Source organism: Hemicordylus capensis, chromosome 3, assembly GCF_027244095.1.
Source record: "Hemicordylus capensis ecotype Gifberg chromosome 3, rHemCap1.1.pri, whole genome shotgun sequence".
NCBI classification, from domain to species: Eukaryota; Metazoa; Chordata; class Lepidosauria; order Squamata; family Cordylidae; genus Hemicordylus; species Hemicordylus capensis.
In genome coordinates, this window is record NC_069659.1 from 143,149,060 (window position 1) to 143,176,399 (window position 27,340).

At 42.9% G+C, this 27,340-nt stretch overlaps 1 protein-coding gene across 1 annotated transcript in view; it reads left to right on the top strand.

Annotated features, from left to right (window-relative positions):
* Positions 1-27,340, top strand: part of LOC128349341 (NALCN channel auxiliary factor 1-like) — a 203,555-nt gene that overhangs the window by 174,302 nt on the left and 1,913 nt on the right. The window lies entirely within an intron of this gene.

The window sequence follows — 27,340 nt, forward strand, 5'->3', positions numbered from 1 at the left end:
CCCTACATATAAGTAACATTCCTTGGTGTAACTAGCTGCAGCCAGTACAACCAATCAACAAAAAGGAATGAAACCTTGATCCTGTGATAAATGACAATTTTCTAAAAAAGATCAAGGAATAGTTCATGAAACTTCTTATATGTATTCTAAATAATTGTTATAACACTCTAAGAAGATACTCTTATTAAAATTATATAAACCACATCATATATTATATAATAAATATAATCACTCTTAATTTTTAAAACATGATTTCAAAACTTTTGAAATCATTAATTTCAAAACATATCCATTACTATTATTGTTTACTTCCAGAACTTAACAACTGTTGTCTTTTGGATTCTAGATATACTGAATAATTAGTAATGAATATATTTTCAATATTGGCAAATGGATTACTTTGTTATCACCAGAACAGGATGACAGACTATACTTCACACTCAGTGGTCTATAGGTCTCAACTGCTTCTTCAATGACACTGCCTCACCATAAAACTATTTTGACAGAACAGCTGAGGGATTAGAAGAACAGTTTATATGTGAGCCCCCTTTACAAAGAAAGCAGAAGAGAAATGGGCTATGGATCAGTATGAGAGTCTTGATTCTTAGACTCACAGGTCTTATGCAGACATAATGTTCCCAATCTCTTGCCAGGACAAAGAGGAGCAAATGAAAGCTTTCATGCTCCTACCTCCTTCCCTGGCACAAATGCTCTACTTCCTTCCCTTATCAGCCTTACAGCTCAATCCTATGCAGGTTTACTCATATATATGTTCCCATGTGTTCAGTAGAGCTTACTCCCTTAATTCCCTCAGAAGGTGGTTGTTTGTGAGTGAGAAAGCAAACCCTGCTTTAAAGGAGAAGTCTCATAAAGGTTTGTATTCCACAAGATGGTTAATGAATCAGATCCTAGTCTTGTCTGCAGTTTTAGGCCTCATTCCTGAAGGCCTGAAACAGCAACTCTGTCTCCTATAGCAATCCTCAAAGGACAAAAAATAATTCAGCTCACTCTCCATCTAACAGAGGCCTCTACACACACACACACACACACACACACACACACACACACGTTAATTTTTACAGTTGAAGCATTACTAGCTTCTCCCATGCCCAGAGCTCTGTGTAACAGCACTCACCATATGCTATGGGGCACATGTTACCAAATTCTTCTTAAACATTGCTGTAACACCAGTCTCCAGCTTTTGCTGCTGCCACCAGCCTATGCAGCAAAATGCAGGTAGGGCACTGGAGCATGGTAGGGTAGGGCACTGGCGCATGGAGGACCTAGCCAAATATTTCCATGGTTATGATTTTGTAGGCCAACACAATATCTCACACTAGACATCAGATCTCATGCCCTCATTGAATGAATGAACATCATGGGCCATCAATTTTTTCTTGCACTCAGTTGAAGCTGCCACACCCATAATATTCCTGAACACCAAAGGTTTTTTCTTTAATCGAATAACTTTGTTTTTGTTTTTTGTTTTTTAAAGGAAGGTGCTGCATTGGCATACAAGGTCAGTGGGGGGCTGTGTTCAGTAAAGGAGCATTGACCCCATGTCAATTTTTCGCCACTGTGGAAGTTTTCTACACTTCATTTTTTGTAGTGAATCTTCCCTGCAAACACCACCTACAGTGATGCCTTGCTGCTCCTCCTCCTCTTCCTGCCACTTTCATGTTTTCATGCCCACCTGCTCTTGACGCTGCTGCTTTTGCCACCACCGTCCCCGCTCAACAGCCAGTTTGCATGTTGGTTAGAAGTAGAATTTGTTTGTTTGTTTATTTATTAATTTGTGAATGACTTCTTTCCTTGCTCCAGTGAGGAAACCTTCCCTCTTTCCTTGCTGCAGTGAGGAAGCCCGGGTTAGCAGAGTGCTTGCTCCGCTAACCTGGGCTTAGGGCAGGGCTACTTAAGCGGGTGACCCGCTTTGACTGAACTGGGCTCGGCTGCGAGCGTGGTGAGTCTCACCCTTAGCCCGCTTTCCACTGATCGTCAGAGTAATTTTCATAGTGTATTTTTAAAATTGGGTTACACTCTAATGCACAGTAAAAGAACCCAATTGTGTGTGAACTGCTCCCCGATAACTTGCAGGGTCTTCGGGGTAAATCTAGCCTATATGTGAACGCACCTCCTGCATTCCGGAGGAAATGTGACTTAAAGGGCTTCAAAAGCCCTGTGTGAAAAGCTCCTAGGTGAGATTGAATGTCACTTTTGGATGGGCCTTGTATTCCTTGTATTCTTTGTTTTCCTAATGACAACTGTATTCACCTTCCAGGTAAGGCAGGTTACTAGTCTCCCATATGTAACATATATGTCATACTCACCTATAACTGGTGTTCTTCAAGTATTCATCAGTGCAGTCACATAACCCTACCTTCTTCCATGCTGGAACTGTCACAGATACATTTATACATATTATTGTGTCAGTCTAGACATAGTTGGGATGAAGAGTGTGAGGCCCACTCTGGGTCCAGTGTAATGTGCTTTCGGTGAATGTGCTTCGCTCAAAATGTTTGTAGGTCAAAGTTCAAGAGCGTTCTGAATAAAGCTCTGCACAGAGTGAGTCCCATATGTGTGGATGATAGGGATGTGCAAGTCAACTCAACCTTGAGCCAGGCTTAAGCTTGAACTGGCTTGGTTCAAGGGCTTGACCTCAAGCCAAACACCCCGGGCCAGTTCAGGAACAGTTCGGGGATGCCATCTATGTGTTTTTTTAATTTAAGGTGGACTTAGTCACCGAGTGCTTTGGTGGCCTCGGGTGCTGCTGTGGCTGCAGTGTGTGTGTGTTCTCTGGTGGTTCCCTCTCCCCCAGTCTCCTAAGGGCTGTTTCAGCCATTTTGGGGCCTTCAGCCCTTTGTGCGCACATGGCAACCATTTTTGAGGCCACCGTGCATGTGCATGGGCCATTTGTGTGGCTGAGTCAAGCTGGCCTCGCAAATGGCCTGTGCACATGTGCAGAGGCCTCAAAATGGCTGCCCCACATTCACAGAGGGCCAAAATGGGCCTGAAATGGGCTGAACCGGCCCATTGGAAACTGGGGAGGCCAGTGGGGGAAGCAGGCCGTCAAATCCCTCAGCAGTAGTAAGGCCACTTAAAAAAAATAAATCACAAATTTTAATGTGGATGGCACCCCTGAATTGAAATGGGCCTGCACTGGTTTAAATTTGAACTGAACCAGGCCCCTCATTTGGGGGTGCCAAAACTGAACATGCCAGGTCCGGTTTGAGTCCGGTTCAGATTCAAACCAAACTAGGCAAACCACTTTTGTGCACATCCCTAGTAGATGATCATTCAAAGAACACGAATTACAGGTAAACAACCCATTCTTTTAGGGGCTGCCATGGTTTATAGGCAATTAGCCAAGGATCTGTAAAGTTTTCTAAGGTATTATTTACAAGGTTCAAAATTATATGCATTTATATATTAGCAGAAAACTGAAGGTGGGTTGGAACGAAGTAACACTGGTGTTATCATGCCTTGTATGTATGTGTAAGAACACGCTTGGGCTCTCACAAAAATTACTTTTAAAATTTCAAAGGAACAAAACTATCAATAGGAACATAAAACTGCTGTTAGTTTAATTGGTCTATTAGCAAAAAAGGACTGAATCTGATACAATTGCCCATAAGTGATTAGAGTTTTAATTTCTCCCCAAGTTGTGAAATCTCTGGAGAAAATTAAAGCCAAATCACTAGTTTCCATGTGGATAATGAGGGCGAAAGTATAATGTAGTTCTAGACAAGCCATTTCCAACATTTCTTGATATGGAGAATACAATTGTCCTCTCTTTATTGCTCTTTAGTATGGGGCTTTCCTAATGGATTTTCTTAGAATATTCACACATAGGCAGGGATCTAAAGCTCCATATGCATCTGATGAGTTCTCCATAGGATGTTTTCTACCATCTCAGGACTACAAAATGAAATTTCATACACAAAATGTAACTTAGAAATTGAATGAATTCTGGGTATAGTTCATACTTACAATGTTTAGTGTTTATAAAATGCCTTTTCAGGTTCAAAGTGCTTCACGTGCATTGACTCACTAATCCTTACAATAGCGCTTGTAAAGTTATAATCCTCCTGGAGCAATTGGTGGGCTGAGATGGTGACGTCTCTAATGGTGGAACCAGTTGTTTGGCAACAAATATGGCATTCTCATTTTCATGTTTGACTTGTACATCTAAACAGGTACATTTGGGGAGCATAATCCAAGTGAGATTCATTTTAGGAGGTGATTTGTGGGTAATAGTAAGGACTTGTGCTTGTCAGCATCAGGAAGTGCATTATGGCTTTTGTACAAGTGAAAATATGGGACACTTTGGAACTCCTGTTGGGAGGTACAAGAGTGGGCAGTTGCCTCTTGAATGGAGCTAGTCCTACTGAATTCAATGGGGTTTACTCCCAGTAAGTGAGTATAGGATTGCAGCCTTCACCACCACCACTACCACCATGGGGGACAAGCTTACGGAAACGCTTGTTTGGTACCATCAAGAGCTGAGTGATTTCAAGTGATTTGCCACATACACCCTTTGCTGCCTCCTTGGGACTGCAGAATTGGGGTAAATGGATTGTTGTCAAGCCCCTGGCAGGCTATGATTCATGGCTTATGAGCCACATCTGGCTTTGAGGGTCACGAAATCAGTTAAAACATACTCGATTAAAAATTAAAAACCCATCAGGCTGTAGAAAGACCTCTCTAAACAAGCAAGTTTGAAGAGCTTTAAAAACCCCAAGAGAGGGAGCATGGTGAAGCTCTTGTGGAAGGGCATTCCAGAGTCCTTAAGGAGACACAACTGAGAAGACTGAAGTGATCTTCATGGTCACGTAAGGCGGGTACCCTGTTTTGCAGGGAGGAAGCCCGAAAGTACTTTCCTCCCTGCAGAAAATTGGTGGCTTCTCCCTGGGTGGGCAGATCGCCTGCCCAGATGAGCGGCAGCTTTGCTGTGGCACTCCCATGCCCAGCTGCGGCTTGCTTCAGTACTCTGGAGGTTGGGCGAAGGGAAAGTACAGTGCCCCACCCCTGGAGCACCCAGTAATGCTCTGCATGAGTTTGCAGTGCATTACTGGGAGCCCCCCTCCTGCCGGGTGGGTCCGCCACAGCTGCAAGCAGCCATGGTGGACACACGGCCATTTAACCCATTTTGGGGGTTAAGTTTAAGATTAAACTTGGGTTAAGTAGTGCGCTCTGTAAGTGGGCTTGCTGTTAAGCTGCTGCCAGGAGCTGCATGGCTCCCGGCGGTTCTCATGAAGTGCAGTAACCAGGCTGGGCTCCCTTAGCCCGGTTCCTGCTGCTCATGAGAATAGTTTCTCTGTCTCTTGTCTTCACTAGCTGTATCTCAGTCAATGGCGGAGCCAGGAGCAAAGCTCAAGATTATGAGCGAAAGGCCCTGGTAGATCCGTAAGGGTAAACCTGGTCTGACATATACCCCAGGCCCAAGCCATGTAGGGCTTTAAAGGTAATCCAATCTTTGTGTTACCAAAGCGCGAGTGACTGAGGTCAGGTCTGAGTTCTTCAGGTAGGGTTGCAGCTGGCGTATGGTAAAAGGCATTCCTGCACACCATCTCCCCCTATGACTCCAAGGACAGTGTCAGGTCCAGAATCATCCCCAAGCTGCAAACTTGGTTTTTCAGTGGGGGTGTGACCCCCATCCAGGACAAGATTTACCTTACCACTCTGATAATCAGTTTTGCTGACCCAGAGCACTTCCATCTTATCTGGATTATGTTTCAGTCTGTTTGCCCCCATCTCATTCAGAACAGTATGAAGACACCAGTTTAGGACACCCGTCCCTCTGCCTCCCTTGCATTAGGTGACTTAAGTGATAAACAGAACTGGGTATCATCAGATTATTGGTGACACCGCAGCCTATACCAATATTTTGATGGCAGCTCATACCGATGGATGACCTCTCCCAGTGGCTTCATATAGATGTTAAAGACTATGGGGGACAGAATAGAACCCTGTGCACCCCATAGGCCAATGGCCAAGGGGTAGGGCAGACGTCCCCTTGTACCACCTTCTGGGTATGACCCCCAGGTTAGGGCTAGAGCCACTGTATTATGGTGCATCTAAATCCCAAATCTGAGAGGCGGCCCAGAAGGATACCATGGTCAGTTGTATCAAAAATTGCTGGGAGGTCTAGGAGAATCAAAATGGTCACACTCTGTTTATGTCCTGGTGAAGGTCATCAACCAGGGTGATCAAGGCAGTTTCCACCCCATATCCTGGCTTGAAGCCAGACTGGAAAGGATCCAAGTAATCCGTTTAATCCAGGACCACATGGAGCTGAGATGCCACCACACGCTCCAATACCTTGCCCCAAAATGGAAGTCTGTTTGTTTATTTGTTTGTTTATTTATTCATTTATTCGATTTTTATACTGCCCTTCCAAAAAGGCTCAGGGCGGTTTACAATTAAAAACAGAAACCATTAAAACCAATAACAATTAAAACAGATATAAATATTAACACCAATTAAAAACATCTTAAAAACAATTAAAATATCATAACAATTAAAATCCTGAAAATCAAGTTAGCGTTAAAACAATTAAAACCCTAAAAGGCCAGGCCAAACAGATGGGTTTTTAGGGCTCTCTTGAAGGTCAGTAAGGAATTAAGATTACGAATTTCTGCTGGGAGTGCATTCCACAGCCTGGGAGCAGCCACAGAGAAGGCCTGCCTCTGCGTCGCCACCAAACGAACCAGTGGTAACCGGAGACGGACCTCCTCAGATGACCTTAACGTGCGGTGGGGATCATGTAAAAGAAGGTTAGAAACTAGCCAAAAGTTGTTTTTTTAAGGTCAGTTTCAGGGTCTCTGTGCTACTGGCATGGATGTTCTTACTTACCTCCCTAATTTGTCTGCTTGACCTCTTATGTGTTCTTGACCTTCAGCTTCTGGGTTTGTCCCTTCATTTCTGACTGTCTTCTCCAGTTTGACCAATGACACCTTCCGAACCTTATCTACTGATTCTGGTCCCACTAGAGCACTCACTCCACTAACTTCATTTAAGGGGATGGCTACTTTGGCGGGCTAGGTGCTGTTTGAGCCCAATGATTCTCACGATGGAGGAAACCTTGGCTGGGCTCCCTTAGCCCAGTTTTCCTCTGTTGTGTATGAATAGCCTCTGCTTGTTGTTGCTATGATAGCCTCTGTCATGGAAGTAAATAAGTTTATTATTACAATCTAAGACCAGAAAACCATGTCATGGAAAAGAAAAGGACTGGAGTTTCATCATGTCTAGAGCCAACATGACATAGTGGTTAGAGTGCTGGACCAAGGCCGAGGAGATCCTGGTTCAAATCTGTACTCAGCAATAAAGCTCACTGGTTGACCTTGGGTCAGACACACTCTATCACAGGGGCGCACAACTCAAATGCCTCAGTGGGCCAGAACCAACAACGACTTGGCTTGCAGGGGCTGAGGTCAATTTTCAGTGCATTATGACATTAAAATTATTAAAAACATTGATGGAAGCAACTATTAGTTACTTATGGATCTTCCCCCTTGTCAAAGGATCCACAATTTTAACCAAGGAGAGTGCCCATAAAATAGGCCCTATCCCTGCTCAGTCAGTGGGGCACCTGTAGTGAATGCCAGCCCCAAATAAATATCAAGTCATCTCCTCTTCCTCAAACACAGTTGATTTTAAGCTCCAATTCTAGGCATGCAGTCCTTGAGCTCTTCATGGATCCTGCTGTGAATGGTTCCTACTGCAGGGTACTCCTACCTTGGGGCCAGCAAAAAGATTCCTGTGGGCCAGATCTGGCCCCCGGGCCTTATGTTGTTCAGGCCTGCTCTGTCATCTTAACCTACCCACAGGGTTGTTATGAGGATAATACTATATGGAGATAGAACCATGTATACCCTGAGTTCTTTGCAGTTAAGGGGAAATAAACATTCAAAGAAAAGTAAATAAATAATTTTGGCTTCACCTGCTCCATGTAAGTGTTTTAACATTATTCTCATTATGTTTTCTGATAAAGGATGCTTTATCTCTGTAGTTAGTTTCCAGAATTTCCCATCCATTGACCTTTATGTAAACTAAGGACAAATTCCCAATGCGTGCACACAGATTGAGCGAGAGAGAAAATTACATGTGTCAGTCTTTAAGCAGCCCCACAAGCATACTTATATGTAAATACTTGCCTTCAACTGTGAAGTGTTTAGATTTCTGAGTCAGCCTGTCACCTTTAGGGTGTGTGTGTGTGTGTGTGGTTTTCATTTTTACTGTCTTCCTGAGGAGTAGCTTAGTAATCAATTCTCATGGTATGGAGAAAGCAGTGTCAACAGGGAATGAAAATGATTTCCCCAATTCTTCATGTGGAGGGTTAGTGAACAGTTATTTCTTCACGTTATGTTAGAACTTCAACACGGAACACTTTTCCTGTTCTCATCAAACCTTTGTTTCCAGCTTCATTGGAAGCTGTGATGGCCAACAGGCTATCTGAGCTAAAAAGAAAACTAAATGTATTTATAGAAAATGGCAGGTGCGTGCAAATATAGTTTAGGTAAGGTACTATCATTCCACTTCCTTTGTATTCGGATACATCTTCATAGAAGTGTGTGTAACAAGCCAATGTTTGAGACAAAGTCTTGAGGCTTGATGAACCATCAGTTGGTGAAACTAACTTCAGCCTTTTGCATCGTATTGTATTGCTAGAGCAGAGAGTTCCCCTTTTAACATAAGACGATGAGATCTATATGCAAATAACTTTCTCCATTACCCATTTCCCCAAGTGTCATGTACAGTGGTGGCTGCTGATGCCTGGGACTGGGGGCGGTGGTGGCAGCGGCAGAGGGCATTTTGTGGATTGAGACTCACCCATGCTGGACCCTCCCAAAAAGATAAAAAGGGAAGGCAGGGAAATGCTGGTCCACAGATGATGTTTATTTTTCAAAGTGCACCCACCCACATACCTTCACCTTCTGTCTCTGGACTCTCCTTCCCCCAATGTATTTTGCACTCACGGGATCCTTGCAAAGGGGTGGCTGGATGCCTTACTGGGGAGGAAGAAGAGCTACTTGGCATTGGACAACACCCAAAGCTGCAATGCTACAGAAAGGAAAATGAGAGGTGCTTCATTAGGAAAGAAACCCACTCAAAGTAAATTGCCTTTCCTCCCTTCTTGATTCTGCTTTGCTCTTCTTCCCGAAGTAGAACAAAGGTGCCTGCCAAAGCACATGTGGCTCTTTCTATGCTGGCCTTGGGCCGAAATAACCAAATACAAATACAAAAAAAACCCCATGTAGCTCTTTCATGTCCAGACAGCTTCCCTCCCCCTTTTAATCCCCAGCAGCTGTGGTATTTCTAAATTTCTCCCCTCAGGGGTGGGGAGAGAGTGGATGGTTTCACTGCCTCATTTCGATAGGCATTACTCTACCTCCCACCCACTCTTTTGTTCTTTGTCCACCTGAGAGCCACCTATTCCCAAATACCACTGTCTCACCACCACCACCTCTTCCTCCATTCCCAGGCCACTTACATGGAGTAAGGATCAGGTCAAATTTTTAACCCTCCTGTGTGCCTTTAAAAAACAACAACAACTAATAAGGGCAGCACCATCACTGTCTTCAGTCAGTCAGACTAGAATCCTTAATCGATGTGTATACTTCCTTAGTGCACAAATCAATTTGACATGTCTAGTAGGAATGTGCCAGATTGTTTGGGTGGGGAGCGGTACCTTAAGCAAGAGTAAAGCAGTCTTAGCTCCAGCAGGGAGGGAAGAGCTGCTCCTGGCTGGCACTGTGAACACAGCACCAGCTTTTGTTTAGCTCCCGAAGGGGCCGCGCGGCCCCCGCTCGGGAGCTAAACTACCGCCCCCACGTCTGACATCAGATGCAGGGTGTGTGTCAGGGCCGCGAATGGCGGCTCCTGATTGGGCACGGCCTGGGTTCTTTGAACCCGTTCGCCCAATTATAGCTCCGCCCCTGATCAGAAAGGCCATGGGGGTGGGGGAGAGAGAGAGAGGGAGAAGAATGGATGGTGTGTGTGTTTTTGGTGGGAGCTGTGTGTTTGGAGGGAAATGCTGGAAGAAATTAGAGGGTGGGTGGTGCCCCTGCCACCTGTATAGAGGAGCTGCTGGTGGTCATGTAGTAGCTGGCCCCTATCTTTTCTTTAAAAGCTCTCTTTCCTATATTTTTTACTCTATATGTTCTCTAGGCTATCCTCTCCTCTCACAACATTTCTGTCTGCTTCTTACAAACAAGGCTTAGGCAAGCAATTTCAAAGGTTACAATCTCAAAGTATTCCAATATCTGGAAGATATGAGATATATAATACACTGGGAGCCTCATGATGCAAAGTCCATTGTAATTAAGGAATTTATTCTGGAAACAAACCAGTGGTGTTAAACTTAAATGATAGCACAGTTTTGCAATTAATGCTGCATGCAGTTTGGTAGTGGCTTCAGTGTGCATTCCTTGTATGCTCTGTATTTGGATATACTTCGTAAGTGTTTTATTTCAAATACAATCTTCGATTATTAAGCAGCAGTGAAGGGTATAATGGTGTTTAACTGGTGCTGGAGCTGCAAAATGATTGACTTGATAATTCTTTGTGCATGTTCTTGCTATGCTGCTGGCTTCTTATTGTAATGATAAGAACAATTTTCTTTCTTTCTTTCTTTCTTTCTTTCTTTCTTTCTTTCTTTCTTTCTTTCTTTCTTTCTTTCTTTCCTTCCTTCCTTCCTTCCTTCCTTCCTTCCTTCCTTCCTTCCTTCCTTCCTTCCTTCCTTCCTTCCTTTCACCAGTGCTTCACAACCATCTTTTTAGTGTTTGAAATGAGTGGATAGCCAGTGAGCCCTTTCTCATGATCAGTGAGAAAGGGCAAGAGGGCTTGCGGGGAGAAAGCCTTTAAAAGTTTACCTCCCTGCAGATGATTGACGGCTCCTTCTTGTGCAGACAGATTGCTCACCCAGATGATTGCTGGCTACTGCCAGCAGTGTGGAGGATCAGGGTGCCAGGACTCATTGCCCCACCCCCGGAGCTCCCATTATAGACTGCATGAGTGCTCAGTGCATTATGGGAATCCCCCTCGCCTCCCTGAAGCCCACTGGGAACCTCGCAGTTGCTAGCCCTGGCTGCTTGTGCTGGGGCTGGCAGACGATCAGGAAAATGGGGTTAGGAGAGTATTTCCTCTCCTAACCTCATTTAGGAGGGTGGCTCCAGAAGTGGATTTGCTCCCGAAATGCTGGTGGTGTATACGCATGGGCAAAATGAGGTTGGGCTGCCTTAGCCCTGTTTTGCCTGCTCATGTGAATAGCTTCAGTATGGTGTAGTAGAGAGATATAGGCTCAGATTATTATCCAGTCTCTTCCTCCTGTTATGGTGGTTGTGAGGATGAAATAAGATAGCTCTATGTGAGGATGAAATAAGGATGTGCGGATGAAATAAGATAGCCCTCAACTTCTGCCTGTAGGCTTCCAGCGGCATCTGGTGGGCCACTGTGTGAAACAGGATGCCTTGGACCCGATCCAGCAGGGCTGTTCTTATGAGCCTATGTTCTTATGTATGCTGAAGGAATGACAGGATACTAATGTGGTAACTAAATAACCATAGAGGGTATGGAAGCAAAATATTGAACCTATTTTATTTTATTAAATGTTTATACTGCCTCACCCAGATGGCTCTAGGCAGTTCACATAAATAAAACAGGAAAAAAAACCCAAAATAAATAATCCATTAAAAACTATTAAAATCAAAACATTTAAAACCATTTAAAAATCACTAAAGGCCAAGCTAAAAAGTGCATTGTGGAATGTGCAGAGGCCAGCACTTTGTTTTTTGCCCAGAAACATATCGGCAGCCAGCACAGCTGTTTTAAAATACGCATAATATGGTCTCCCAGAGAAACTCCAGAGACCAATCTGAGTGCTGCATTTCAAACTAATGGAAGTTTCTGAACTACATACAAAGATAGCCCCACGTAGATCACATTGCGGTAGTCAAGCCTATAGGTTACCCATGAATGCATCACAGTTTGAGATTGTTATCTTCATGGAATGGTCATAGCTGTTGTATCAACTGAAGTTGATAGAAAGTGCTCCTGGCCATAGCCTTAAGCTGAGACACTCGGGTGAGGTCTGGATCCAGAAGCACACCCATACTACAGGTGAAACTCGGAAAATTAGAATATCGTGCAAAAGTCCATTAATTTTAGTAATGCAAATTAAAAGGTGAAACTGATATATGAGACAGACGCATTACATGCAAAGCAAGATAAGTCAAGCCTTAATTTGTTATAATTGTGATGATCATGGCGTACAGCTCATGAAAACCCCAAATCCACAATCTCAGAAAATTAGAATATTACATGGAACCAAGAAGAAAAGGATTGAAGAATAGAACAATATCGGACCTCTGAAAAGTATACAGTGTACTGTGCTTGATTGGCCAGCAAACTCGCCTGACCTGACCCTATAGAGAATCTATGGGGCATTGCCAAGAGAAGGATGAGAGACATGAGACCAAACAATGCAGAATTGCTGAAGGCCGCTAATGAAGCATCCTGGTCTTCCATAACACCTCATCAGTGCCACAGGCTGATAGCATCCATGCCACGCCGCATTGAGGCAGTAATTGCTGCAAAAGGGGCCCAAACCAAGTACTGAATACATATGCATGCTTATACTTTTCAGAGGTCTGCGTATGCACTGGCACCATGTGCATGTTAGTGCTGTGGAGGGTTATTTGGGATGCGCACTACCCCAACAGGAAACTACATGGGGCGGAAGAGAGCAGTTAAGGACCTGCTCTCCTCTTGCTTAGAGCTGCTGGTCCCCACTCCCAAATGGTTCTCGAAACGCAGTTTGTGCACACCTCTAGCCCCATCCAGATTATTAGTGTTGCACTGAATTTTGGTGAGGTTCAAGTTTTACTGGGAAAGTTTCCATTCATGGGGTGGAGACTGCACATAAATGTTCACAAAAAGCTTTATCTTCCCTTTTAACACAAATTCTTCATACCTGCTAAGAGGCCTTTGTTCTCCCAATATAGTGAGACTTGGTGAGCAGGAAAAAGGGTACTCTTCCCCTTTGCTGAGCCACCTAGTTTAATATTCTCTCCCATTGGAATCAGAAATGTGTGTTTTCTGTAAAGGTTTTGGAAAACATCCTGGTAAATTTTCCCATGCAACTTCTCCTCATTTGCATGAAATGTGTATAATTTTCTTTCAAAAAATCATTACTATTCAATTTTTCCTGATGCCTAAATAGACTGTGATTTGATTTAGTATCTTTGACCTATATATTTAGTAAACAAACCAACAGCACCATATTAATTTGCCATCCTTCCGCTTTCCAGTTTCCTGCTCAACAGCAGAAAAATGCTTCTGTTCAGGCAAATCACATTCAAAATGTAAAGAGCAGGGGGAGCAGCCTTGCAGAAACTAACAACCCGAAAAAACAGCAACTTTTTAATGCCGGATACACAACGTCATAGCACTATATTGCAGCAATTAAATTCAAAACAAGGCATCCGGAAATGTGAATGGCACCCTGCTGTCAGCATAGGGACTGCGGTGTCACAACACAGGAAGTGTGGAAGCACACTTCTGAGACCCGCCGTGATCCCATTGCAAGGTGTAATCTGAAAAGCGTCCCTGTTATCTTAAGAGTGGTGTCTTACAACCCTATGTCTTCGAGTCCCATGGTTAATACAGGTTGTGTAGATACAAAATTTGTAAATTTTAATGTGAGTTTATCTAGTATGATTTTTATCTTTTTATGAATTTTAGATGTTTTATATTTTATATATTCTGTCTTAATTCTGTACACTGCCTAGAGATTTATATATTAGGCGGTATACACATTCAGTAAATAAATAAATAATTTTTTAAAAGTCATGATGTATGTCCCTTTAAGGGCTGTGTTATCAGTAACCACACAGTCCATCAAAATTATAGAAGTAAGCTGGAATGGCATGGGAACCATCACAGAGGCAGAAGCTAGCTGAATTGTAAATGAGGCTTCTAAGAGAGGCATTCTCAGTTGCTACTCCATACTTGTGGAACGCTTTGTTGATGTCACCAAAAAGTGCTTAAAAATGGTAAAAAGCAGTATTTGTTTTGCTGCGGGAGAGAAGGTGAGCTGAGATCACTTGTGAATCAAAGAGAAGGAAAGAGAAGTGCTTTGGAGGAGTGGTAGGTAGGAGTGGGTGGAAGCAGACATGCTTCAGAAGGGAAGGTGATCTCAGAACTATGGTGCACTCATTGGTAAATTCTCAGCTTGACTACTGCAATGCACTATACATAGGGCTGCCTTCGTATGTTGTCCGGAAATGTTAGTTAATTAGTCAGTCAGTTCAAAATGCAGCAGCCTGTTTGGTCTTCGGAGTTTCTCTGAGATACTACGTTATGCCTGTTTTAAAAACGGCTTCTTTTGCTGCCGATATGTTTCTGTGCAAATACAAAGTGCTGGTAATTACCTTTAAAGCCCCAAACAGCTTAGGAGCGGGTTACCTGGGAGAACGCCTTCCTCAGTATGATCCCCAATGCACTTTAAGGTCATCAGAAGAGATTTGTCTCTGGCTGCAGCCAGCTTGCCTGTCGGTGACTTGGGATCGAGCCTTCTCTGTAGCTGCTCCTGGGCTTTGGAATACGCTCCTATGGATATTAGAGGCTTAAGAGTTTTATAAGTCTTTAAAAGAACATATCTTTTTAGCCTGACTTTTAGTGAGTACTGAAATGATTTTAAACTGGTTTTAATTTTGTTTTAATAAGTTATTTTATTTGTTCTTTAATATATTTTTATATTTGTGGACCACCTAGAGCCATCTGGGTGAGGCAGCATAAAAATTTAATTAATTGATTAATTATTATTAATTTTAATAATATTTATTAAATTTATTTAATAATAAATAACAAAAGCTATGAATAAAGCCAGGAAGAAAGATATAAATAAAAAGGATCATATTATGGAATGATACAGTATTATGCTAATACATTGATTTTGCTTCTTTCAGATATATAAAGATGAAAAAGTAACAGCGGTTGATTTTCAATAAAACTCATTTTCCATTTTCTAGGGTTTCCCAACCATATAAAGAGGTAGATTGATATAATCAGGAACTACACTTAGCCTAGCCTGATTTTAGCAGACCGTGAGAGCCATCGGGCTTTCAGGCGAGCCCGGTTGCCTCACAGTGGGTCACCCACTTAGGAAGCCCTCCCCTTAGCCCAGGTTAGCGGAGTGAGTGCTCCGCTAACCGGGGTTTCCGGATCGTGTGTTGCTGCAGCTACTCACGAGGAGATCCCCGACCAGGAGGCTAAAAAGCAGCCTCCCCGCTCGGGGGTCTCTCCAGCATGCTCTGCGCGCTCACGCAGGGCATGCTGGAACTTCCGGGGGCCATGCTCTCCCCAATTCCCGCAACCCCTGCTGGCTCTGTGACGGAGCCAGCAGTCGTGTGGGGAGCTGAGGGCTTAATGATCATCTTTGGGGAGAGCGGGCTTACCCGCTCTCCCTGCAAACCCTCTGGAGGTGGGTCTCACCGATTGTGAGACCCGCTTCCTTATATGGAAGTTTCCTATATTCCTATCCCCCAATCATTTTTAGTTGATTGTCTTCTCAAGCTGTGTAGAACAGAAAGGGGAATGATTTTAGTCTTGTCTAGGGGCAAGGTAAGGTTTGCACAGCCTCACCCCCACCCCCCACGTGCCCTGCCTGCAGTTGTGCGAATAGCCTCACACACTCACTCATTCACTTTTCTCCAGCAGGCATCTATAGAAATTGACACGAGGGTGAAAAAACCTTCCATGTAAGTTCACTATTGAGCTAGCCTCACTAACATATTTCCCCCACTCCTTTGTGCTAGTTTTATCCAGAGTAAAAACCTCGGGTTATTGGGAGGGGGACCAGATTAGGAGGGGGGGGCAAAAGCTCAGTGGCAGAGTCTATACTTCGTATACAGATGATCTCTGGCTCGTTCCTTGGCATCTCCAGGTAGGGCTGGGGGAAAGCTCTTGTTTGAAATCCTGAAAAGCCACTGCCAGTCTGTGGAAACAGTACTGGACCAATCATCTAACTCTGTAAAAGGGAACTTCTTGTGTAAGTTCCCTTTTGTGGAAGTAATAAAATGGGAATAATTTCTGTGATAACTGCTACTCATGCTGGAAAAAAGGTGGAAATCATTTGCAAGAAATATAAAAGGGAAATTTTTCTAAGTTTACTGATCTTTCGATTTTATTTTTCATAAAATTCTGCTTTTTGAAGGAGATGGTGATAGGAAGCTACTAAAACTGAGATCATATTAATGGCTAAGAGCTGAAACGGATGTTCAAAAATGCCTTTCAAATATATACAAGGTGCTGGCCTGTACTATGTCAGACTACATGTGAGACATCAGATGTTTCCCACACATACAAAATAAACATGGCTTAGGAAAGATTCTGTGACAACCTTCTCTCTGACATTTTAGTCTTATTTTAATAAAGAGAATGTTTAGCCTACTTTCCACAGGGGAAGAAGGTTTATGAGATCACCATGTCCATGTCCCTTCCCCCCAATAAATGTGTATTCAGTCCAATACAAACCAAACTCACAGCACATGGGAGTGGTTCCTGGGTGTAAGAATCATCATGTTAAAAGCAGAAGAAAGATGCCCAACTTCAAATCTATATTGTCTCCGATGTTGTTTAACATCTACATGAAACCACTGGGAGAGATCATCAGGAAATTTATTTATGCTGATGACACCCAAATCTGTTTCTCCATGTCAGCATCATCAGGAGAGGGCATAACCTCCCTAAATGCCTGCTTGGAGTCAGTGATGGGCTGGATGAGGGATAACAAACTGAGACTGAATCCAGATAAGACGGAGGTACTCATTGTGCGGGGTTGAAACTTGAGAGACAATTTTGATCTGCCTGTTCTGGATGGGGTCACACTTCCCCAGAAGGAACAGGTACGCCGTCTAGGGGTGCTTCTGAATCCAAGCCTCTCCTTGGTGTCCCAGGTTGAGGCAGTGGCCAGAAGTGCCTTCTATCAGCTTCGGCTGATACGCCAGTTGCATCCGTTTTTTTGAGATGAACGACCTGAAAACAGTAGTACATCTGCTGGTAACCTCCAGACTGGATTATGGCAATGTGCTCTATGTGGGGCTGCCCTTGTATGTAGTCTGGAAAATACAGTTGGTCCAGAATGCAGCAGCCAGGTTGGTCTCTGGGTCATCTTGGAGAGACCATATTACTCCTGTATTGAAGGAGCTACACTGGCTGCCGATATGTTTCCAGGCAAAATACAAGGTGTTGGTTATAACCTGTAAAGCCCTAAACTGCTTGGGCCCTGGGTATTTAAGAGAACGTATTCTTCGTCATGAACCCCACCGCCATTGAGATCATCAGGAGAGGTCCGTCTGCAGTTGCCACTGGCTCGTCTGGTGGCTACTCAGGGACGGGTCTTCTCCGCTGCTGCCCCGAGGCTTTGGAATGCGCTGCCTAGTGAAATAAGAGCTTTCTCATCTCTGACAGCTTTAAAAAAGTCTTTAAAGAGACATCTGTTCACCCAGGCTTTTAATTAATATTGTTTTAATGGTTTCAATGCTGTTTTAAAATATTGTTTAAAATTTTTTAAATTGTTGTAATGATTTAAACTTTTTATTTTTGTTTAAACTAATGTTTTACTTTCTGTTTTTATTTTGTTGTAAACCGCCCAGAGATGTAAGTTTTGGGCGGTATAAAAATATGTCTATCTATCTATCTATCTATCTATCTATCTATCTATCTATCTATCTTGGTTATGGATTTTGGGTAATGGAGAGAAGTGCTACTTGGCCACCTGACATTTCCTGATTCAGATGACACAAAATGCACAGCACTTGTGGCTGATGCTGGGAGTGTGCACTTGCTGAGAACCAGTGGTTTTCACTACCTTATTTGCAGCTGCTCATCTGAACCTGCCCTAACTGTATAACTATTCTGGTGGTTCTCTCAAAAGCTACAGTGTTCTGTATACTTACCTGGGGGTAAGTTCCATTGACCTCATTGAGACTTACTTCTGAATACTCCTGTTATATATTGGAACTTTATTGATAAAAAAGCAATAGGGATGTGCAGAACAGGCCGTTGAGAGTGTTCTGTTCTGAAACTAAACACCCTTCAAATGAAGGGCTTGTTCCATTGGAACTACCAGTCGAACCCTTCATTTGAATGGCAGTCCATTTTGGAATGGAACACTTGCAACGGCCCAAGTGAGAACGTTCCAAGCACATCTCTAAAGGACAACATGTATTTGATTTCCCTTTTCCTTTTCAGGAGCTGGTTTCTCAGTCAAAAATACTTCGCTGCAATGGCCATTTCCCCCTAACGTATCTGAATAGGAAGATCTTCAAATGTAGTTTTATTATGTGTATTTATTTTTGTCCCCCCACATCCAAATTATAGTTTCTCTTCTGATGGAGCTTCCAGCTGCACTAATTTGTGGACAAAGCCTGCCATCATAGCTCCTATAACTTTCCACCCACTCCATCTTCCAGCCTCAAAATAATATCCTTGTTACTTAATGTGACTCATTTTTATGCTAGTTTTCAGCTTCCATAGCTGTAAACAAAATTGCTTAACCTTTGAATTAGACATCACTTGATATGTTCTACACAAATAACACATACATTTAACAAAATGATGAGCTTTTTGGTAATAAAAATATTTTGTAACTATTAGTAATGCCCAGGTTCAAGCCTTTCCTGAAAATATGAAGTTTATTTTGTGTGACTGTGTATTTGCATAATAGTTATCCTTCCTGCTCTGCTTCTGGAACGGTATGTGTGTGTGTGTGGTGGTGGTGGTGGTGGGGGGGAGACATGCCAAAAAGTTGTTTTTCAAAGCTGAAAGTGTAAGTGGGCTGACTAAATAAAGCCGAGGGAATGTGGTAGCTAATTTTGTTGCAGAATGGGGCTTGTAAAATGTGAAATTCCAAATATGTCTTCCATAAGACATGTAATAATAGGGGTCTTTTCCTGAGAAGTGAACAGGATTTTCAAGTTGTGTTCAGTAATTTGGCTATATGTTGTTGGAATTAAAATAACCCACAAACAAACAAATTGGTCCCTTTTGGCTTTGCAGACCTTATATAAGAATATTGCCAATCCACTTTAGAATGAGGATGATGGGAACAGCTGTAACTTTTCAAACACTGAGGTGGAACTGTAGCATCCTGGGACTTTCACGCACAGCAGGTTTTACCATGAGGTTAACGGGGAGGCTTTACTGTGAACTCGAAGTTGTCCCCCAAAACTGACACAAATAGCGGAATTTTTTAATCCTCGATATAAATCGGGCTACACTCTAACGCACATTAAAAAACCCAAATTGTGTGTGAATTGCTCCCTGATAACTCGCAGGGACTTCGGGGTAAATCTAGCCGATATGTGAATGCACCTCCTCCATTCCGGAGGAGATGCGAATTAAAGGCTTCAAAAGCCCCATGTGAAAAGCTTCCTGGAAAATTTTCAGCATAAAGGGCATCATACTCAAAGAATGGACTATTCTTTGTCAGTCAGTATCAGATAATATTATTTAGCTTGCTCTGGGGTTGCAAATATTAAATCGTTAGCATGTTCAATGTTTTTGACAGTGCATATGACTGCTGTTAGCCCACATTATATGTTCAGGTGCAGTAGCTTATCACATGGATCAAGATTTTTATCCACCACGTTATCACCACTCATGAAAATTCTCCAATCTGTGTGGTGAGCATTAGTACGATGATGAATATTTATAGAACGCCTTTCAATAAAAGTGATTAACACAGTTTACCAAGAAGAATAAATAATAAATAACATGGCTGCCTGTCCCAAAACGGTTCACAATCTAAAAGGAAACATAACAAAGACACCAGCAGCAACAACTGGAGGGAGTGTTTTCTGGGGTTGGAAAGCGATAGCTGCTCTTCCCCTGCTAAATCCGTAATATGAATTCTTTATTGGCATTTAGGAGAGCCCTAAAGACCTACCTTTTCGGTCTGGCCTTCCAGGGTTTTTACATTGTTTTAAAGGATTTTTAATGTATCGGGTTTTTACAAGGTTTTGAATTGTTTTATTTTTCAGCTGCTTTATTGAATTAAATAATAATAATTTAATTATTATTAGAATAATAATTAATTATTTAATTATATAAAATTTTATTTTAAAATTTCATTCCCGATCATTGATTGATTTTAACTCTTTTATTATATTTGTGAACCGCCCTGAGCTATTCTGTAAGGGTGGTCTAAAAATCAGTCAATCAATCAAACAAACAAATAAATAAATGTGAGAAACATCACTTTAAAAGGTGTCTGTTTGCTCAATTAGCTGGAGTAACACTGCTGGCTTTCTATACATAGTGGTAAGATACAAGGCCCATTCACCTGAACATTTGGAGGTGGGTGAGCTGTTATTCCATCAGCAGTACATGATGATCACTGCAGCTGTGCTCAGTAAACATACAGTCATACATACAATGGCTGCCAAGGGTTCCGATGCTCCAGTAGTCAGCTCCAAGCCCCACTCCTCCATGGAAAGCCTTCTATGGGCCTGTATGCATTCCCAGCATGCTTTGCACTGTCAGCAGACTGGAAAAACCTCATGACATCAGTAGGTGCCCTCCCACTGGCCACAAAGGACCAGGAGGTGGACACAGCTCTGCTGAAGCTGTTCTTGCTTCAGGAGCATAGACTGTGCTTTGAAGGCTAGTGCATCCATGGATGGTGACCACTGTAGGCACAGCTCTTGATGGTTGCTGTGCAGGTGTGGGTGTAGTACGTGTAGGTAGCCTGGGTAGAAGCACCGTGAGGGTTCTCATGACCAGAGGATCAGGGTAGAAGGGCTCTCCTCTTCTCGATCCTTGGTAAAAAAAAAAAGAAACTTGGGTACAAAGGCTGGGTAGTGCTGCTGGGAGCAACCTGGGCTAGAGGGGAAACTACAGGTTCTGACAATCATTAAGATCTAAGTAGCCCATCTCCTACCCAGTCCTCTTCATGTGGTTGCTGTAAGCTACAAAAAATCTAATTTTGATCTGCCATCTTTTGAATATGTCCAAGCCTTTATGTTGATTCTGCCATTCTTGCTCTCATTAGGTAACACTGATGTTGGATCTGATCAGTGGTCCCTCTAATTTTTTTCATCTCTGTGTGGAATGAGTTTTGTTCTGGGCAGCAGTATCAAGGCAGTGTATGCTCACATGCATTCAGCATGGTGCCTTCCTGATTCAACTTGAGTGGGATCAAAAATGAACTGAGTGGACATCCAAAAACTTGTGAGCGTGCGCACGTGCACACACCTTAGAGGGAACAGTGGATCTGATTGACCTTCATTGAGGTTTCTGGTACCTAAAATGGTGGTTAACTGAGCACTAAGTTCCAGTTGGAGCATAAGTGTTTCCAGAATGGACCTTTGGCCAAAACTCTACTAGGTCCCTGCTTTATATCCTCCAAGGCTTCATGTATATTACACAGTTGATGGTGATGCTACCTTTTCACTTGAAGTAAGCTTAGCTTTGCCATGCTAGGCCTTTTTGTGAATGTATGGAAATGGTTGAATTCCACAATATGCTCTAGGATTTGGGTGGAATTATGATAACATAATAGCTTTTCAGTTTAGAAAATACATTGTAAGAGGGGGTAGATGATAAAGATTTAAATATAAGAACATCTGAGACCCCTTGTGCTTCAGTCATTCTTTTATCACTACAGTGAGTTTAAGTGTCACATTAAAAGCTTTTTAGCAGATCTATGATCAAGTGTCTCTCCAGCACAGGGCATATAGTTCTGTTTTCTTGACTTGACTTTGTATCTTCTTGTAGTCCATCTCAGAGTAGCTATGGATATTAACATTTGTCTGTTCCATTTAATGTATTTTCAGCTCTACAACTTTCTGTGTATCTCTAGTGATAGAATAAACATACATTGTTTTTCTTCCATCCAAGCTAGCTCAATTAAACTATAACCCTAGCCTGTCAAATTGATCTTGAATTGAAGGGAAATAGTTGCTTATAGAATTGTGTATGTCCTTTCCATTCCTCTGAAACTTTTCTCCTGAAGCTCTTTTTTTGCAGAGCTTTTGACCAAATGAGTTAAACTTGCATTTTCAGTTTTTTAGTATAACAGAATCAGACACTATCAAGTATTTCTGAATAATTTGGACACTGAAGGCCGAATTTACACATTCAAGTCATTCACATAATCATAAAAGTCGGGGTTGGGGAAAGTGTTGTGAGCCAAACCTGGTTTGTACACTAGATATGCTCCGGAGCTAGCATATGAAATTAGGCTTGTTTCACCAGTGTCACAAAGTGACCAGTTCTTTATACAGTGACCATGTACAGTCTGGGCACGGAAGTAGAAATAAGACCCAAACACTCCCAAATAATCCAATGGGCTTTATTGAGTATAAAAGAGCAACAGCATCAACCTAACTGAGAAGAAAACAGAACAATCAATCAGAACTACTAGTAATATTTCAATTATAGCTAGTAATAACATCAACCCAGTATCCCTAACTATCACACGTGTGTGTGTGTGTGTGTGTGTGTGTGTGTGTGTGTATGCGCATGTCAGGTCAGTATTAAATCTTCCTAAAACCTAACACAATTCAGAGATAGATGGAAAGAGGGAGGAGGGAAGTAAGGAAAGCACAGGAATGGGATGGTTGGGAATCAGGAGTTAGTAAAGGGAGGAGGAAGGGGGAAAGGGGGAAGGGAAGTGGAAAACAAGGCTGTAGAATCAGCATATTTACCAGGGTCCGACTTGGGGCAGCAAGTGTACACAGTTTGGATACGAGGCTTGGGAACGATTTGGTTTCAGATGGAAAAAGCTGGTGCTGGATTTGACAGACAGTGTTAGCCCTTGATTCTTCACCCTGCGGCAAGAATCACTGAGCAGTCTCTTGTCTGCAAGTTCCAGGCCTCTGTTAGCTTTGCAGCTAGACAGCAGGCACTTGGGATGCACACATGAGCAAAGATGTGCTGGTTAGGCAAAGCTTGCTGACTCTTTGTCCGGTGAGCTCACTTCTTTTCCATCATTTGATTTCCATAGAGTCTATTCAAAATATCATCATCCTTCCTGGACCAGAAAAGGTGTCAATTGCTGTTACCCTCTAGATCCTGTCTTCTAATTATTGATATTAGTTCAGGATATTAGGTCAGTCCAGGGTAAACAGGATTTGGGTTCCATTTCCTGTTAACTGTTGTTGGGAAAAATATTGTTCTATTGACATTCCCAAAGCAAATCTGTATCTCTGAGCTTGCAAATGGGCATGTTTTCTTGTCCCCAGACTTTCTGGCACCTGGTCTCCAAGAACATTAAAAGTCAAAGGTGTTAGGAAAGAACAATCAAGGCTACATGTGTGAGACAGAAATTAAATCATTTCCTTTTGTGTACATTTACCTAGGGTGTAATTCTAAAAACAGCAAGAGGATATAAACAGTGCTTCTAATTCTACACCACAAATATCTCTTTACAGAAAGACAGGATTATCCCCTGTCTTTTCAATACAATTCACTGGATAGCAAAGCAATGACTAGTGTAAACGTTCTGTAAGAGGAAATGTGAACTCAGTTCCTAGTTTCCCCTAGATACATTACCTGAGAGCAAGTTCCAGACAGTTTTAGGAGTTCACGCCTTTCACTCCATTGAACTCCTGTTGCAAGGAGTTCAGTGGTGCTGGCAAAAATACAGATCTCAGGCTGGCCCGCTGGACTGAGTTCTGGTCCACATGAATGAGCTTGACAACAACATATCCAAATTGCTAGTGTGTGTAAATCTTCCTAACATGCATCTGTAAAGGCATTCCACAGTGATAGCATTTGGATATGTGTGAGACAGGAAAGCAAGCTTGGCCATTGTGTCTCTTGATTACACTTTTCACAAACACTGAGAAACAATGCTGGATTGCCCCTAGTTTCACAAAGCAATTACCATCTGTCCCAAAGGCAAGTTATGAGACCTGGGTGTCATGTTCTGGTCAGTTCATCTGTGTTCAGGTATTAATTGATTTCTTAATAAAGTGGAATCAGACACAGGCCTGGATTTCACATAATTTTGGATTGGTAACTCTGGGTCTAATGTGGTCACCAGGGTGGCTAAAACAAGAGCTGGGGGGAAAGGCAGAATTGTCCTTACCTCTCCACACACAACTGTGGTGATCCTCTAGCCACACCACTCCATTGCACACACGTTGCATTCTGGAGGTCGAGGAAATGAAGCTGGAGCTCCAAGAATCCCATAATGCACCGCACGAGTAGTACAGTGCATTGTGGAGATGCTAGAGGCCAGGTCGCTCCTTCTGCCAGCCTCTATCATTTACATGGCTGCTGGCAGCCTGAAAGGAGCTGCTGGCAATCCAGCTGCCCACAATCCAGCTGCCCACATGAGCAGGCAGTGAGGGAGGAGAACATGCATGTGCCCTCCTACCTCACTTTTTGCCCAGGTGAAAAACCTGGGTTACCTGACCAAGGAAGGCCAGGATCGGTCCTAATCCTGGCAGTTCTCATGATCAGCTCTACTCGTGACTACCAGCCAAGGTAGAGCTACTCATGAGAATGGCCTCATTATGTTAAATGTGCAGGATGGCCATGAGTGCTTGCTTTTCCTAACCTAAATAGCACAGGGAGGAATGACCAAGATTAGGACTGTGGTGGAGAGAGGGGATTTAGCCTTTTGCTTCCACTGTGGTCCTCCTCCTGATCCTTATGCCTGATATTTAAACAATCAGGCCAAACCACACATTTAACATAACAAGGCTATTCACATGGGCAGCCAAGCCCAGGCTTGGGCAGCCCAACCTTGGCCTAGCAGCCCGTGTGCATCACCAGGATCGAGCCTGATCCCGGTGTTGCCTTGCCCTCCACCCTGACAGTTTAACCCAGGCTTTAACCTGGATTTAAGGGCACAAGCATGCCCTTAACCTCAGGTTCGGGGTAGTTTATGTGGCTCACTACCCTGAGTAGTACACACAGAGCCGAGCAGCAAGAGATCCCTCAATGCACCACTCTCCTGGCATGGTGCATCAAAGGATGCTGGGTCCCTCCTCTGCCTTTTGCCGCAGCACCAATCATGCATTGGGTGAGTGACAGAGCCAAGAGAGCAAAATCACTCGTGTGCAGGGAGGCAGGCAGTTGCCTGCCTCCCCACCAGCCCTGTGCTCTGCCTGCTTATTTGGCCATGTGCATGACCTCAACATGTAATTGGGCCCTACAAGTTAAAATGCCTTTGTTATGGTTGCTATAGATCTGCACTGAAATTATTCTACAGTGGAGCATGAAATGTGTTTCAGAGGAAGGGAGAGGTCATGCACAATACACCAAGTAACCATTTCCCTTCAATTCAAGATACATTGGATACAAGAACTGTGAGCTGTTAGGAGACAGCCCTTCACCATTGCTGGTGTTCCAGTGACGAGAGTGTAGATGAAATGTGGATCCTACATCCTAGTGTGGTGGTGGATAATCCTATATGTTCCCTCTCATTGAGAACTCATTTGGGAAATAACAAATACGATGAATTGGGGGTGGGGTGGGTGGGGGAACCTATAATAGAGCAAATCTTTTATTCAGCAACATCGATTGTGGAATGAGTTTTGAAAGTGGATGAATAGAGTTGCCAGCCTTCTTATTCTGATAGGCTCCTGTGTCTTTGAAAGGTACAAAATAATAGATTCAGTTTTACCGATTACTCTATTCTCTGCAATTGTTGCAAAGCAGTCCATCAACCAGCTTTCAAAGATATAGAAGCAAAAAAATAAACAAATTGTTACACTAAATAGGAACAACTGGATTCACACCAATCACTGCTGCTACAGTTGCGTTGTAGACTTTGCTTGTGGTGTTCATGGCACTGGGAGCATGATTTCCTCTGCATCTGCGGAGAGCCAAGAGATGCAATGATAGCTCTGTGTGCCAGGGCTCTGTTTCTGCAAGGAAAAGAGGGTCATGAGTGCTTAACTAGTAGTAGCAATAGCTGGAGGAGACTGCCTGCTGTTCACCCTGTCAGGTGCCTGGCCTCTGCATTGCTTCATTGGCTCAAGTTGGTGGTTTAGTTGCATGTGGGACTTCATGGCCAACAGTCCCTCTTTTCTGCACAGTTCATATGAACCTGTGTGGGAAGACACTGCTGCTGCCTGTTGGGAGAAGAAGGATTATGTAGCCAGTACATAGTTCCCCCATATTTCAGGGGAGCATGTGTGGAAGGGAAGGGGCATTTGATGCATTATCTTCTGAAATGATTGAATAAGTGTATCTCAGCTGTGATTGTCATTAAAAACTGGTATCTTACCATAAAATTACATTTCAGCTTTTTAAAGAACCTAAAGTAAATGGCATTTAAATTAAAACACTTGCAGAACAGGTTTTTTTAAACAATTCAGATGAGGATTAACCTAATGTCTATTCATATTTTAGCTTTGCAAAACTATTTCTCTTTTTCTCTGTAGGAAGTATAATCCAGAAATATATGTCCTTGAATCATTTCCATCTTCTCTTCTTGAATTTTTCTGTCAATGGCATGGTGATTTAAGTAGGAAACCACTGTGCTACCTATCACAGAATAGTTTGCAAAATAACCTGGATTTTTAATCAGTTTTAAAAGATGTTTGGAAAGAACAAAAGACTACATTAAATTGCCATGTAATGATGATCCAGGGTATTATATATTTACAGTTCAATCTGTTTTGAAAATTGATATTTTACTTTTTAGAAATTCTGAGTTGGTTTGGCCTCTGCACTACTACCCTAATAGGTTTGCAGATGATCGGGGCTCCAAATCGGAGTGCCAGTGACCTGCAAACTGTGTATTGTGGGGAGAGGGCTAATCCCCTCACCCAAGCAGATTGGCATAGGAAGCAAAGCTACTGTTGTACCAAAACAGTAGCTAGCTGTTAATTCCAAAAACAAGATACTAAATGAGGTAGTATGCCACAACCACACATTGGAGCAACACGCAAAGCTCCCCTAGAATCAAGATGAGGCTTTTTAGACAAGAACAAAATAATACACTTTTATGGGAGGTAGGCAACAGCACAGTACATTGGAGGTATTGTTATGTGCAGCTAGAGCTGAAATTCAAACAAGCCACACAGGGCATCCATGGTGGTATAAGGGTCATGGAAGCACTGCTTTCAGACTGGCCGTTCATCAAGTAGAATGATGTGGGTTGGTTAATCAGTGAACAGCCCGCACAGCTCTACCTGATGAATGGCCAGCCTGAAACCATTGCAGCTTTTGTTAACTCTGATGTGGGACATAATGAGAGAGAGTGAGAGGAGCAATGGAGCTGCTGGAAATTGGAGACAGCTGCATCTTGTTCAGTAATACCTGCCCCCTGCCCCCCCCCCCCGGCTTGTTAGGAAAGGCCACTCGTGCTAGGAGGTCT